The following is a 13,210-nucleotide window of genomic DNA, read 5'->3' on the forward strand; positions in this document are numbered from 1 at the left end:
GTTGGTGGTGCAGAGTCCAGTTGGAGACCTGTAAGCAGTGGTGTTCCTCAGGGGTCTGTACTGGGTCCGGTCTTGTTCAACATCTTCATCAATGACCTTGATGAGGGGATAATGGCCACCCTCAGCAAGTTTGCTGATGATACGAAGTTGGGAGGATTGGCTGACACGCCTGAAGGCTGTGTTGCCATTCAGCAAGACCTGGATAGGCTGGAGAGCTGGGCAGAAAAAAAACGGATGAGGTTTAACGAAAGCAAGTGTAGAGTCTTGCATCTGGGGAGGAATAATTCCATGCACCAGTACAGGTTGGGGGATGACCTGCTGGAGGGGAGCTCTGCGGAGAGGGACCTGGGTGTCCTGGTGGATGACAGGTTGGCCATGAGCCAGCAGTGTGCCCTTGTGGCCAAAAAGGCCAATGGCTTACTGGGGTGCATTAAAAAGAGCGTGTCCAGCAGGTCGAAGGAGGTGATCCTCCCCCTCTACTCTGCCCTGGTAAGACCTCATCTGGAGTACTGTGTCCAGTTCTGGGCTCCCCAGTACAAAAAAGACAAGAATCTCTTGGAAAGAGTCCAGCGGAGGGCCACGAAGATGGTGAAGGGCCTGGAGCATCTCTCCTACGAGAAAAGGCTGAGTGAACTGGGTCTGTTCAGCCTTGAGAAAAGGAGACTGAGAGGGGACCTGATCCAGGTCTATAAATATCTAAGGTGTGGGGGGCAGAATGGCGAGGCCAGACTGTTTTCAGTGGTGAGTGGAGACAGGACGAAGGGAAACGGCTGGAAACTGCAGCATAGGAAGTTCCGCACAAATGTGTGCAAGAACTTCTTTACGGTGAGGGTGACGGAGCACTGGAACAGGCTGCCCAGGGAGGTGGTGGAGTCTCCTTCTCTGGAGATGTTCAAGACCTGCCTGGATGCCTACATGTGCGACCTACTGTAGGGAACCTGCTTTGGCAGGGGGGTTGGACTCGATGATCTCTGGAGGTCCCTTCCAACCCCTACAATTCTGTGATTCTGTGATTCTGTGATTCTGTGACTTCAGTTCAAATACTGAGCATTTGGAAAAGTCATCAGCAACAGGTTGCTGAATACTGTGACGGGAAAAAAACCATCAGCAGTACCAATGCCAGCCTCTTAATAGTAGTAGTCTAGAGGCTGAACAGTGTTTTCTGGTGGCAGTAAGGGTTCACAGACTCTGTGAACTCATCTCTATCTAAAGTTTTCTAAGACTTCTCCCGAGCATGGGGGTAGGGAAATGGTGCGAGGGAAAGTAATGTGACCTGTGAGCTTGTACACCCATTTCACAGAATAGAATCATAGAACCATTTGAGATGGAACCAAACTCAACTGAAATGAACAAGGACACCTACAGATATGTCAGGTTGCTCAGAGCCTGGTTCAACTGGACCTTGAATGTCTCCATAGGCAGATCATCCACCACAGTTTGTAGCGTGCCAAAGAGTAGTAAGGTAGGAATACAGTAAAATAGTAACACAGTTGGCATTTAACTCCAGTTACTGTAAATGCTTCATGGTGGCAAGTAGAAACAGATGAAGAAATACCCCTTGATCACTGCTGATCCATCAAAGGAGTTAGTGTACTGCATGCACCATGTGCTTCCATTTTATTAGCATGGGAAGTAAGAACCTGTGGGATATTGTGTCCTTCACTATGTGTTTTCAGTAAATACTGATTGCTACTCTATAGCTAAGATTAAGAGCTTTCACCTTCAATGACCCATAAATGTATGCCCTAGGACCTTTCCCCAGAGAATTTCAAATGACTTTACTAACTGACTTAGGTCAGTGAAGCAGTCTTTCTTCTTCAAAGCCTAGGAATAGATTTCCTACCCAAAGCACAAGGTCCAGACGCTGTTTATCCTGTTCTGCCCAGGACTTGCTCTTTTTGTTTTGTACTGAATTTCTTTCCTGTTAGACATTGTTCGTGAGCCAAAGTTTTCTTTGGAACTCAGAATGGGAAAGGACCACCTGGGTTAGGAATTCCTGTCTTTTGGAATTACAGGCTGCTGTGCCAGCTTCATCATTTTTTTTCTCAGAAAATAGGTATTTAGTGCTGGCTGAGAATATATACTTGTTGGGTATGGACACAGAGGATACTTTCCATCCAAAACAAGCTGTATTACAAAAAAACAGCAATAAATTAACAGTAGATCCACATAATCGTGGCAAGGCTAGGAGGTAAGCTCTACAAAAGGCAGCAGAGTCAGTAAGGTATTCAGCCACAGTTTTCTGTAATCTCAAGGAAAGAAGGCAGGTGTGAGGGAGGAGTGGGATAGGGTAGCACTGTGCCATCCAACAAACCACTCCTGCTGGGCATGTGCAGAGGGACAAGATGCCCATGTGGGCTGTCATGGTCATGTCTGTGTCTTGTCAGAGCCAACAAGTGAGGTTACATCACAGGCATGTCAAACACATTGTCAGAAGGTGCTGAAGTGGCTGGGTTTTATTTTAATCTGGAAATGTGGCCCTTGCTGCCTTTTATGATGTGCCAGTCTAAGCTGCCTCTGGCAGCTGTGAGAATATTGGTTTTGGCAAACAGCTGCAAGGAGCAGCAGACTGGAAGGAGTCAGCAGCAAATGTGATAAAAGAGGAAAATTGCTGACGCCAGGAGGAAAAGTGCAAGGTCCTGCTGATTACCAGAAACCCTTTTGGAGCTGAGAGGACGAGGAGATCTCCTCAGACATTGGGATGGATGGACAGCAGAGGATTAGCTTATTCCTCTTGACTTCAGCTGAATTGCTCCCCTGTGCTTTTCAGATGCCCCACTGGCTGGATGGGAAGGATGCTCGAAAGAACAAGGGAGAATTGACAGAAGATGACAGAGAAAGATTTCTCTCCTTGTCTGGCACTTGGCTGAACTGAGCCTCTTTTATAAAAAGGACTGGGCCGAGGTTGCCCATAATGGAATACAAATGAGAGCTGAAGGTGTCTAAACTGAAGGCTAAAACTCTGTAGGTAAATTGCTCTGTTCTACATTAACAGGTGCAATATTTCCCAGCACTGGAACTTGATTGCAAAACAAACCACCTCTGTCTTATAACTCTCCTACTCTGTGATTACAGCAATGGCCTTTTTTTTTTTTTTTTTTTCCGACTAGATAACAAGCACTTTGGGACCACAATCTTTTTATGTGCTTTTTGCCCACAAAGAGGGTGGTGTATGTAGAAAGTCCCAAGCCCTTGTGAATACTATGCATTTATAATAATAATATGAATTCTCAAATTTTCTTCTCTAATCTGATGGCTGTTATGAGAAAGCTCGTCAAAGATGATCTCCAGGAGCAGGTCCCTAGAAGGAAAATCAATTTCTATGCCATCTCAGGGATACAGTCAACTTGTTATCATTGCATTTTCTATTTACATCCAGAAATGCAGAATGCCTAGGTGAGGGGCTGTTTATTTTGTGGCTGCCCATTTTGTGTTTGAGTATCCAAAGCCTGGATGAATGTAGCAGCAAAAGGTGTCAGCTATCCATAAGCTCACCATAGCACATTCTGCAGAGCTTGTCACAGAGACCCCTCTGTGCATGACCTCTTGCACAAGGACAGACTTCACTGAATGTTTCCTAAATGGATCCTAGGCACTTGGTTTGACTAAGACCAGTCCATTGGGAGACTTTGCCCATAACTCCACACGTTTCCAAAAAATGTTCTCTTTTTATATGCAGTAGTAGTTCAATTTTTTTCATATTGTTTTTCCTATTTCCGATCAGGGTCAGCAAGTGAAAATGCTAGAGGAGCCATCTGAAATGCTGTTCTACTGTTTTCAGTGTAAGTGTTGGGAAACATTTAGTGCAGTTTCTCAAATGGAAGCTCTTTAGGGAAGAGTCAGATCTCTGAAGCATGCGTAGCTCATCCTAAACAAAAGCATGCTTTGAACCTAACTGAGATACAGCTGTGACTAGCTTTCAGAGAGGAATTTACAAGCCTGGAGCAATTTATAGCCAAGAGAACTTTCCAAGAATTGAGTGTAGGAATAAATATTTACCTCTTCTCACCAAATCGCCATACTAAGACTTGCGCTGATATAATTATTTTCCCATTATTCAAAGATCTATGTGACTTGAAAAAACAGCCCAGATTTAAATAAGAGACATCTTGTGTTTTTATGTACCATTTTAGTCAGCATCTTAGGTCTGCCGCTTTGTGGAAAGTGTATTTGGAGATAAAATAGTTGTGGTGAAGTATGCTTCTTGTGATACTAGATCAGAGTGTTTTGGAGTTTTGTGTTGCTAATGATCTAGGTAGCAATAACATTCTTGCAACAAACTGAAGACCTGGTTGCCAACGATCATACATTTAGGCACACTAGCCAGACCTCCTATTATCTCCAGTAATTTTAGACTTGTGAACTGTTGATTTAAATGAAATAAAAAACACTATTCTGAGTCGAAAGGAAAGCTGTGTCTCTGATATTTTCTAAAGACAAGTGACTTCCTGAGAAATTTCCTACATTTCAGTGATGTTGTGCTTCTAGACCTTATTCAAACATTTTTTTTTAATTATAATTCATCTTCAAAAAGGAAATAATAATAATAAAGATAATATACACAAATAAAAGCAGAGTGGAAAAAAAAAAGAAAAAAAAAGGAAGAGGTCTAATCTTGACCTGGCTGATGTCACATATCTTTTCCATATTTTAATGCAGAACCTGATGTGCATGGCTGAGTTAAAGTGAGTAACTTCTAGTGATCTGGTTCATGGTGTGCTGTTGTTATTTACTCAGGTTATTATAGCAGTGCCAAGGCACAGCAAGTCTGAATTGTGCCAGCTGGTACACATGTGCCTGGAGAAAAGTCATCCCAGCTGCAACACTGCAATCAGAAATTGACAGAGGGAAATCATTGTGAAGGTGGCTACATGAAAGAGAATCCAGCAGCAAAGGACAAAGATGATGAGAAAGACTGAAAATATAATTCCTGCATATAAGATTGACAGAACTTGGATTGTTTAGTCTAGAGGAAAGACAACTGTGAGACAGTTGTGATAACAGTCTTCAAATATGTTGATGATTGCCACAAAGAGGGAGGTGATGAATTCCTCTCTATATCCACTGGGGATAAGGCAAGGAGGGAAGGGCTTAAATTGCAGTAGTGGTGGTTTGGGTTAGGCAGGAGGAAAATCTTTTCAAGGAGAAGGGAAAAAAACACAGGGATAGATTTCCTAGGAAGCGTTCAGAGTCTCTGGCACCATAAATCTTTTAAAGCAGGATGGAGGAAGATGTGGTTGGTAGTCTCTCAAGGTTTAATTTAACTCAATAGCTTTATTATTTTCCCAGTTGAGAACTAAAGCATAGAGAACTGGGGTGACTTGCACAATGGGTAACCTAGGACAGGATTACAAATCAATGACCCTGAGTTATCTGCTTACTAAGTGAAAAGAGAGCAGTGTCTGGGAATAATAATAAAAATAATTAACCAAGGGCATGATATCAAATAATAAAATAATAAGAATGAATTAAATCAAATGTTTACATTTTGAAGGTTTAGAAAGTTTTTCTTAATTGTGTTCTAACTGAAAACGAGCTAAGCATTCCAAATTTTCCAGTCTGTAAAGAATTCCAGTAGTTTTAAACGTCTTTATTCAGAATCAACTTTCAAATAATATGTTCTGTTCAGTGCTGAATCACAATGTTAAGTGTGAAAAGTACGCACTGATATACATAACATCAGATATTGCACTACATGTTTAAACAGCAAATCAGAACATTATCACTGACACATAACATTTTAGCATTTAAAGAACAACAACAACAACAACAAAAAAGAAATCAAAATGATTAGTTGTTATTCCTCTCATGCCAAAAATGTAGTTGTTAGTATCAGAACGCTTTGTTGAGCTGAGCTGGATAGAAATCTGCCTATTTCTAATACGAAGCTCTGCACTGAAGTTTTTGAGCAGCCCTGTACATGTCTTTATTTCTATTTTGTATCGTTGCTTGAACAAAATTGGAAGGGCCAGAAAAAAACACAGGAAAAAGCTGCTTTAGCTGGAAGCAGGGTTACCTGATATAACCCCAAAGGACCTGCTCCCTTGACATTTCCAATCAGTGAAATTACTCAGTTGTCATCTGTTTATTTTTGCATCAACAAGTTCAACATAATAAAGCTTACCCTTCTGAAAAGCCATGGAGCTGTGTTGGCATCCCCTCAATATTCAATTTCAGAACACATGCAGGAAACATGACAATATGAGCAGAAATATATTTGTATGAATGGCTCATTCTTGTTTATCTGAGTTTGCTTTGTGCTATACATGTCTGTAGGACCTTGACTGTAACAGACAAAATCTAGAGCATTTTGTCTTTATCTGACCACCTCCACAACCAAATGTGACTGCCAGAAGTTTAAACCCCAATTTAAAAGAGATGATTTGAGTCACGTACCAAAGACTGATATGTGCCGGGCTTAGGAAAAAGATCCAAGATGACCAGTGTCTGGAGGGCCATAGAGAGACACAGGTGGGATGGAGTCAGCTTCAGTGTGGTTGCTTCTCTATCATGAAGCCCAGGTTGCACAGACCATTGTGGGGACCACATTGCTGAGTTGGGAACCACAGTTCCTTGCCTGCACTGGCTAGGAGGCAAATCCACTCCTGCTTGAGAACGATTCTCTCGAGCAGCCCACAGCAGAGGTTAAGAGTGGGAGAGCCTGAGAATCAAAATGCCTGGAGAAACCTTTCACTGGCTTTGTCTATGCAGTGGCTACTTTGCTGAATAATTTCATTTCTCAGCCATCATCTTCCCCAGCCATTAAATCTACTTCAGAATGATTCCATTGTAAAGCGAGTACTCCCCAAGTGGCACAAAATGTACAACATGCACAAGTCCTAAGTTGCCATTAGAGCTTCAATAGCCTGGCTGGCATATTGTCAAACATTTTACAATCCAGCAAGTTGCCAAATACCTTCTAATTAAACAAACCCTTCCTTGCATAATGCCAAACAATTAAACAGGTTTATAGATTTTAATCTAACACTGCATCTAGTTTAAAGGTTTGTTTTAAATATCAAAGCCTTTTGATCATCTAATGACAGTTGAGAGCTGATGATGGAGCATTTCACCCATCCATGCCAGCATGTCTAAAGAATTCATATTCCTTCTATTTTTTTTTTTTTTTCCTCCTCATAGAATTCACAACAAATTGCATACCAAACACTTTTCAACCCTTCATTTTGGAGAATCACCTCTCATACCCAATATAAATTAAGGTTAATTTATTTCTGCAGTTTCTCTCCAAGAATTCAGAATGGGAGAAGGATTTGGTAGGCACCCATGGTCATTTTAAAGGACCAGATTTAAGCCTCACAACTAGGTTAAGTTTGAAAATCTTTCTGTGTGTAAGGTGATTCATTTCAATGTCCAAGTGATCCATCTCATTCCCAGATTCTACCACATCACCTTTTGTCACATCTGGACCACATCCCACGGTAGGGAAAGAGAAGAGTCTCAGAAGATCAGTGGGGAGCTGATGTGAGGAAAGATGTCAGAGTGATCCTGAATGAAAGCTGAAGACTGGCTTTCACCCAAGCTATGAACAGAGGTGTTCATCTGGATCTCAGACTCAAAGTGGTCAGTAACATCTGAGGCCCACTGACATTGTTTTCAGAATTCATAGCAAATTTCTCAATAGCCAGTGGAGAAGCTGAAAAAAGTTACTTTTCATGTCTGTGGCAACCAGATTCAATAGCATATTTATTCAGTGAAGCTTCTCTTTGCTGTACTTAAAAACCTCCAGGAATATCTTTGCGGCATACTGCTACCATCTATTGCCACTTACCCATCTTTTCACAAACACATTTGCTCAGGTAGAGATTTAAGTCAATGTGAAAGGCAAGCCAGCACACCAAACCATAAAGAAAACAATGGTTGGTATAACAGCTGGGCAAGTAACTAGAATAGACAATGCCTCTATAGCCAGCCAGGCCCAGCTCTATTTATGCAGGTGTAAAAGAGCTCTTGCCATTGGAAATAGCGCACTCTCATTGTATTACACATTCTTTCCTCCATCAGCATCCTGTTTAAACAGGCTCAGTATGAAGGGGGTGTCTGCTATTCATTTGCAGATGCCTTGTGATGATATGAAACATAATTGTATAATTTATGGAGAATAAACCTAGAAATGGCTGCTGTTCAAGGGAGCTAGCAAGGCCCCAAAGTGCTTGAAATATTGGAGCAGGCAGAAAAGATAACAAAGCGTGTTCTTTTTGCTACTCCATTCTGGTACAGGAGGAGAGGAAACTTAGGGAAAGAATGTGATTCAGATGTGCTTAGTTGTTGCTGGAAGAGAAAGAAACACAATGGCTCTGCAAACCTATTGAGTAACTTCACCAAAGCCAATGTACTTGCCCGGGGAATGAATATTGGCCCTTAGACTCTTCTTTCTGTGCAGTGCAGCTCTTCAGATGTTTGTCAAAATGAATGTTCAATTGTTTGTTTGTTTAGAGCCAACAATGTCAGGCTGCATATTACGGCCCCGCTGTGCTTGGCTTGTTCATGACTTCTCTGCCTGAAATCGCTTTGGTTTTATTTAGCTGAAGGAGGGAGAAGGACGTTGGGGACTTTGTTTCATTTTGTAGTGGATGATTCAAGATTGAATGTTAAATCTGGGGCTTGGCTCTGAGGTAGGTCAAAAGAGAATAGATTGGAATAAACTGCTGATGTGGAGCTTTGTTTTCTACGTAATGGCAGGATGTTTTCATGCTATGAACAAGTCATCTAGAATTACTACGCTGTTACCTTCCAAAGAGATTTTCTGGCTTAAGACTAAGACCTCTTGATTCTGACTTCCTGTGCAGTAATGCTATCACTACATCAAGGTAATAAACTCCCAGGCTTTTCATGTCAGTATTCTGATTCAGTTTACAAGACATTTGAAGCTGCAAGAAAATACTAAGAAATGAACAAGCAAAAAGCAAAGTGTTTCAAACTGTACTTGATATGGTAAGCTTCTCACACACTAGTTCCAATCTTGTCAGTCATAACTCCATTTTTCTCCTTGTTCAACAGCTTTCTTTAGAAAATCTGGCTTGTTCAGTGTTTTTCCATTAACTGATTTCAGCTTAATCACTGTTCAGTGTTTGTAACAACACAGCGTTGGCTTAAGATGGATTTTCAGAGCTGAACAGAATATTAGGGGTTTAAAAAAGGAGTATCTAGCATCCACATTAGAGAAGGTAAAGGAGAGATGTGCAAGAGTCACCAAACCCACTGCCTGGTTCAATAAAGTTCCAGACTGGGCTCATTTCTTGGTTGAAGTTGTTTTTTGAATATTTAGCTCTTGTAAGAGTTAGTGTCAAAATAATGGTATTTACCACAAGGATAGATATGGCCTTTTCCAATTGCATCCATTAGTGAAAGTCAAAACAGTGTGGTGTTACCTAGCAAAATAAAACCCTATGTTCTTGCTCTGAGAAGTATATACCTGTTGAAGCAGAACCAAAGCTGACACTTTCAGAATACCATAAAAGAGGCACTCAAAGCGTTTGGCAATCATGAGAGATAATGACAGTAAAAATTCTGTTTGTATTATGAAAGTATGATCACTCAAAACAATAATGCTATTTTTGCAGTTGCCTTAGAAGGACCCCAAAATATTCATTGCTAACAGTCTCTCTTCATGGATCTTGCAGGTTACAACAACAACAACAACAACAACAACAACAACAAAAAAAAGGCAAGATACCGTAAATATTGCTTATATTGCCAAAACATGACTTAGGTTGGAAGGGAATTCTGGGGCTTTCTGGTTCAAAATACCTTCCAAAGGTTGCTTACAGTCCTACTGAGTCAGGTGCTGAATACCTCCAAGAAGGGAGATTTCAAGGCTTCCTTGATCCCCTTTTCAGTGTTTGACTTCTCTCACTGATTTCTTTTAATTTCTTAACAAACATATCAGATTTTCCATTCTTGCAGCTTGTACCCATTCCACTTGATCTTTTACTGTGCACCTCTCAAAAGAGTCTGCCTTGGTCTTCCCTATAGGCCACACAGTAGGTTTTTGAAGACAGGAATAATGTCACTCATTAGGTTACTCTTCCAAAGACTGCACCAATTGATTTCCAAAGTTTTCTTGGAAAATATCTTACTGGCTCTGTTTGTGTTTCCTTCCCCAGGAATCTATTGCCAGCTCTACTGGGGAATGAATGGCAGCCTATGTTGACTATTGGCCTTACCCACTGTTGCACTCTTGTATCCTTGGGAGGGACATAATGACCCTAACTTACACACTCAAAGCCTTTCCATGAGCTACGAGGTTATGACTGCAAGTATACAAGATGACTTAACTGCTACCAGTTGTTTTAAGTGTTTAAAGTTTCCAAATGTTTGAAAGCCAGTGCAGTACAGATGCTTTTAGGATCAGATTCCTTGCAGATTGAATTGCTCTGACATCTGCAAAGTGATTTGCTTCTCAGTTCTGTTTCAAATTCAATAAACTTTACAGTAGTCATATTTGACCACAAATTGTTCCTATCAACTTCCGTGCAGTCCTGAAGAAAAACCCGCCTTTCCATTTTTTTTTTTTTTTTAAATGTAGTTTGATTTTCACACAATCTAGGATGCTCCCCAAGTATTCAGCAAATGCCACAAGGTTATGGAATGGTATTACTAGATGCCAGAAAACAAATGCAATGGAAAGAAAGAGAGAAAACTCATGACACACTTCTGTATCCAGCTTCTTTCACTCTGCTGTTGAGATAAGAATTGTAAAGAGATTTGTTAGAACAGTTCTTTAGGTATTCTGAAAGGAGTTTGACTTGGTGAAACACTACACTTCACTTGAAAAAACAGATTCCTGCAAAGCTTCTGCCTGTTTAATAAGTTAAACAGCAGCAGTGCACTTCTGCACTTCAGCAAGTCCTATCTTCTCTGCCATGAGGACCAGTGTCATGTCCCTCATGCAAATTGCATTCAAAGCCATTCAAAAGCTATAAAAATAAGTGCTATTGATGCAAAAAAAAGCGATCACCACTTCTGTCTAGTATTATCATGCAGAAAACTGGCATGGAGAAAGGATGTAAGGTTAGGTGAATTGATAACTGTGCTACACTGTGGCTTAAGTCATCTGTTCCCTTCCCGTAAGATCCTGCCATTCCCTGTCCTTCATTTTCTCTGTCTGAAAAAAAGACCCTGGTTTTCTTTGCAGTGTACAAATGAGAATTACTGCTTATCAGTCTAATGGCTATTTTCAGCAGTTGGGAAGGAGAGGATAGTGGCAAGTTAAACAGGGAAAGGGCAAATGTCTCAAATCATTTCCACTGCTGACTACTCTCACTACACCTGCAGCTCCTGCAACATTTCTCTGTAAGACCAATACTAAGAAGCAGGTGCTTTCTGTGGCACTGATTCTGGAAGCATCTATTTGGTACACTGGAGACCCAGGGCAGAAATGGCTGCTGAGAACACTTGACACCACATGATTCATCCAGAGCAAAAGGGAGGAACAAAAGGGAAGGCCAAGAGATGAGGAAAAGCCCTTTTAAACAGCTTGTTCACTTTAAAGTGTCTTCTCTTGAGGGAAGAGGAAGTATGGAAGAGCAAAGGGAAATCTTCTCAGCTCTGGATTCTCACTTTTGTGATAAAGATGAGTGGAAAACAGGTGAAGGATTAGATTAACGAGAATAGAATAATTAAGGGTAAGGGGAGCTCAGCACCATTCTCACAAATCTTTCCCAGGAGAATGAGCTGCTGCTGATTTTGGTTATCAGCAGTGTTGGGATTTGCAAGGTGCTGCTGGGCTTTCTCACCCTAAGTTAAAATGCAGGGGGCAACAGCATGCCACCATCTTTGCCGTGGCTTAACGAAAGGACTGAGTAACTGCCTGATGTAGGTATTTGTGGAAGAAGTGTTTGCCTGCTTTAAGTTTTATATTCTTTGAAGAAGAGAAAAGCTTATCTGGGCTTTGTCATTATAGGAGACTGGAGAAACTTGAATTTCTTCAGAAAAAAAAGTGCTAGAAAGTACTGGGCCAGACTTGGCTTATCAAGATACCATTCCTCTTGTTTCTGAATTTATTAGGGTTGTTTTCACTGTGGAATAAGTGGGTGTACACATGTTTATTTAAGAAAAATGTCCACATTGCTATTTTCCTGAGCATAGCTGAAAATAAGCAAAAGGAGATGGCTTCTCTCATGCGGTGCTGAACCTCCTTGTGCCTGCAAAGCTTCTTATTCCTTTTCCCTGGTGGGATGCTACCAACTCCCCCCCAAGTTGTCTTGATACTTCACCCATGTCTCCTCTTGCTGCTTCTCTCCTTCCCTTCCACTCCCCAAAAGTGCCATTGATAGCAACGTAACATAAGCTGAGGAGCAGATGGGTGTTGTAAGCAGGGATCAGGAGCTGGAGATCAGTCTCCTGGCCTCAATCTACACTTCTGGAGATCTTGTTCTAACAGAAGTCAAGGTCACTCCTGAGAATTCCTTACTTCAGAGCACAGACAAGATTTCCCAGGGGTGAAGGGCCCAGTCACATAATTCATGCCAAATCTCTATTGTACCTTGCCTTGTGTGTCAGTATTTTCTGTCATGACATGCAGGCAGCATTTTTGTTCTCTCCCTTCTCCCACAGTTGCTCCAGGAGCCCATACTGTGTGCTTCAGTCTACCCAAGAGGAACAAAGACAGATGAGGGCAGAGGGCAGAAGAGGCATCAGTGACAGAAGACATCAGAGGGGTGAGCTGAAAGGGGAGGCAAAGTAGCTCAAAGTGCTCTGAGATGCTAAGTGCCATGGGAACAAAAGAGCAGGAGGTGGCATACCATGCTGGGGCAGCAGAAAGGTTGTACAGTGTTTTGGGTGCATTGGAGCAGAAATGATATGCCAGTTGTTTTCAGTTTCCCAGCTGTGGTTTTTTTTTTTTTTTTTTTTTTTTGTGTGTGTGTTTTGTTTTTTTTAAGCTAAGTCTTGAGCTTGTTGGAGTGGGGGTGCTCATCAGTATGTGTACAGCCTGCACCTCACACACTAGGACCTTCTGTAGAATAGTAGGGAGAGAAATAACAGCTTGTGTTAAAGAGAAAGTTGTTTGAAGAAGAACTGAGGCACAGCTGCAGAGGTGCCTGTGATGTATGGGATGCATCAATACACACCACCTCCTTCACTGCCTCTATTTCCTCAAAAAGGAAAGGGAAAAAAAAGCCCAGAGAACATGAGGCACCAGCATGTTGTTTTTCTTTTTTGAAAACAAATGGTCTTTTCAATTAGACTG

Source organism: Centrocercus urophasianus, unplaced genomic scaffold, assembly GCF_019232065.1.
Source record: "Centrocercus urophasianus isolate 14NV4802_14NV808 unplaced genomic scaffold, USGS_Curo_1.0 seq_18, whole genome shotgun sequence".
NCBI lineage: Eukaryota > Metazoa > Chordata > Aves > Galliformes > Phasianidae > Centrocercus > Centrocercus urophasianus.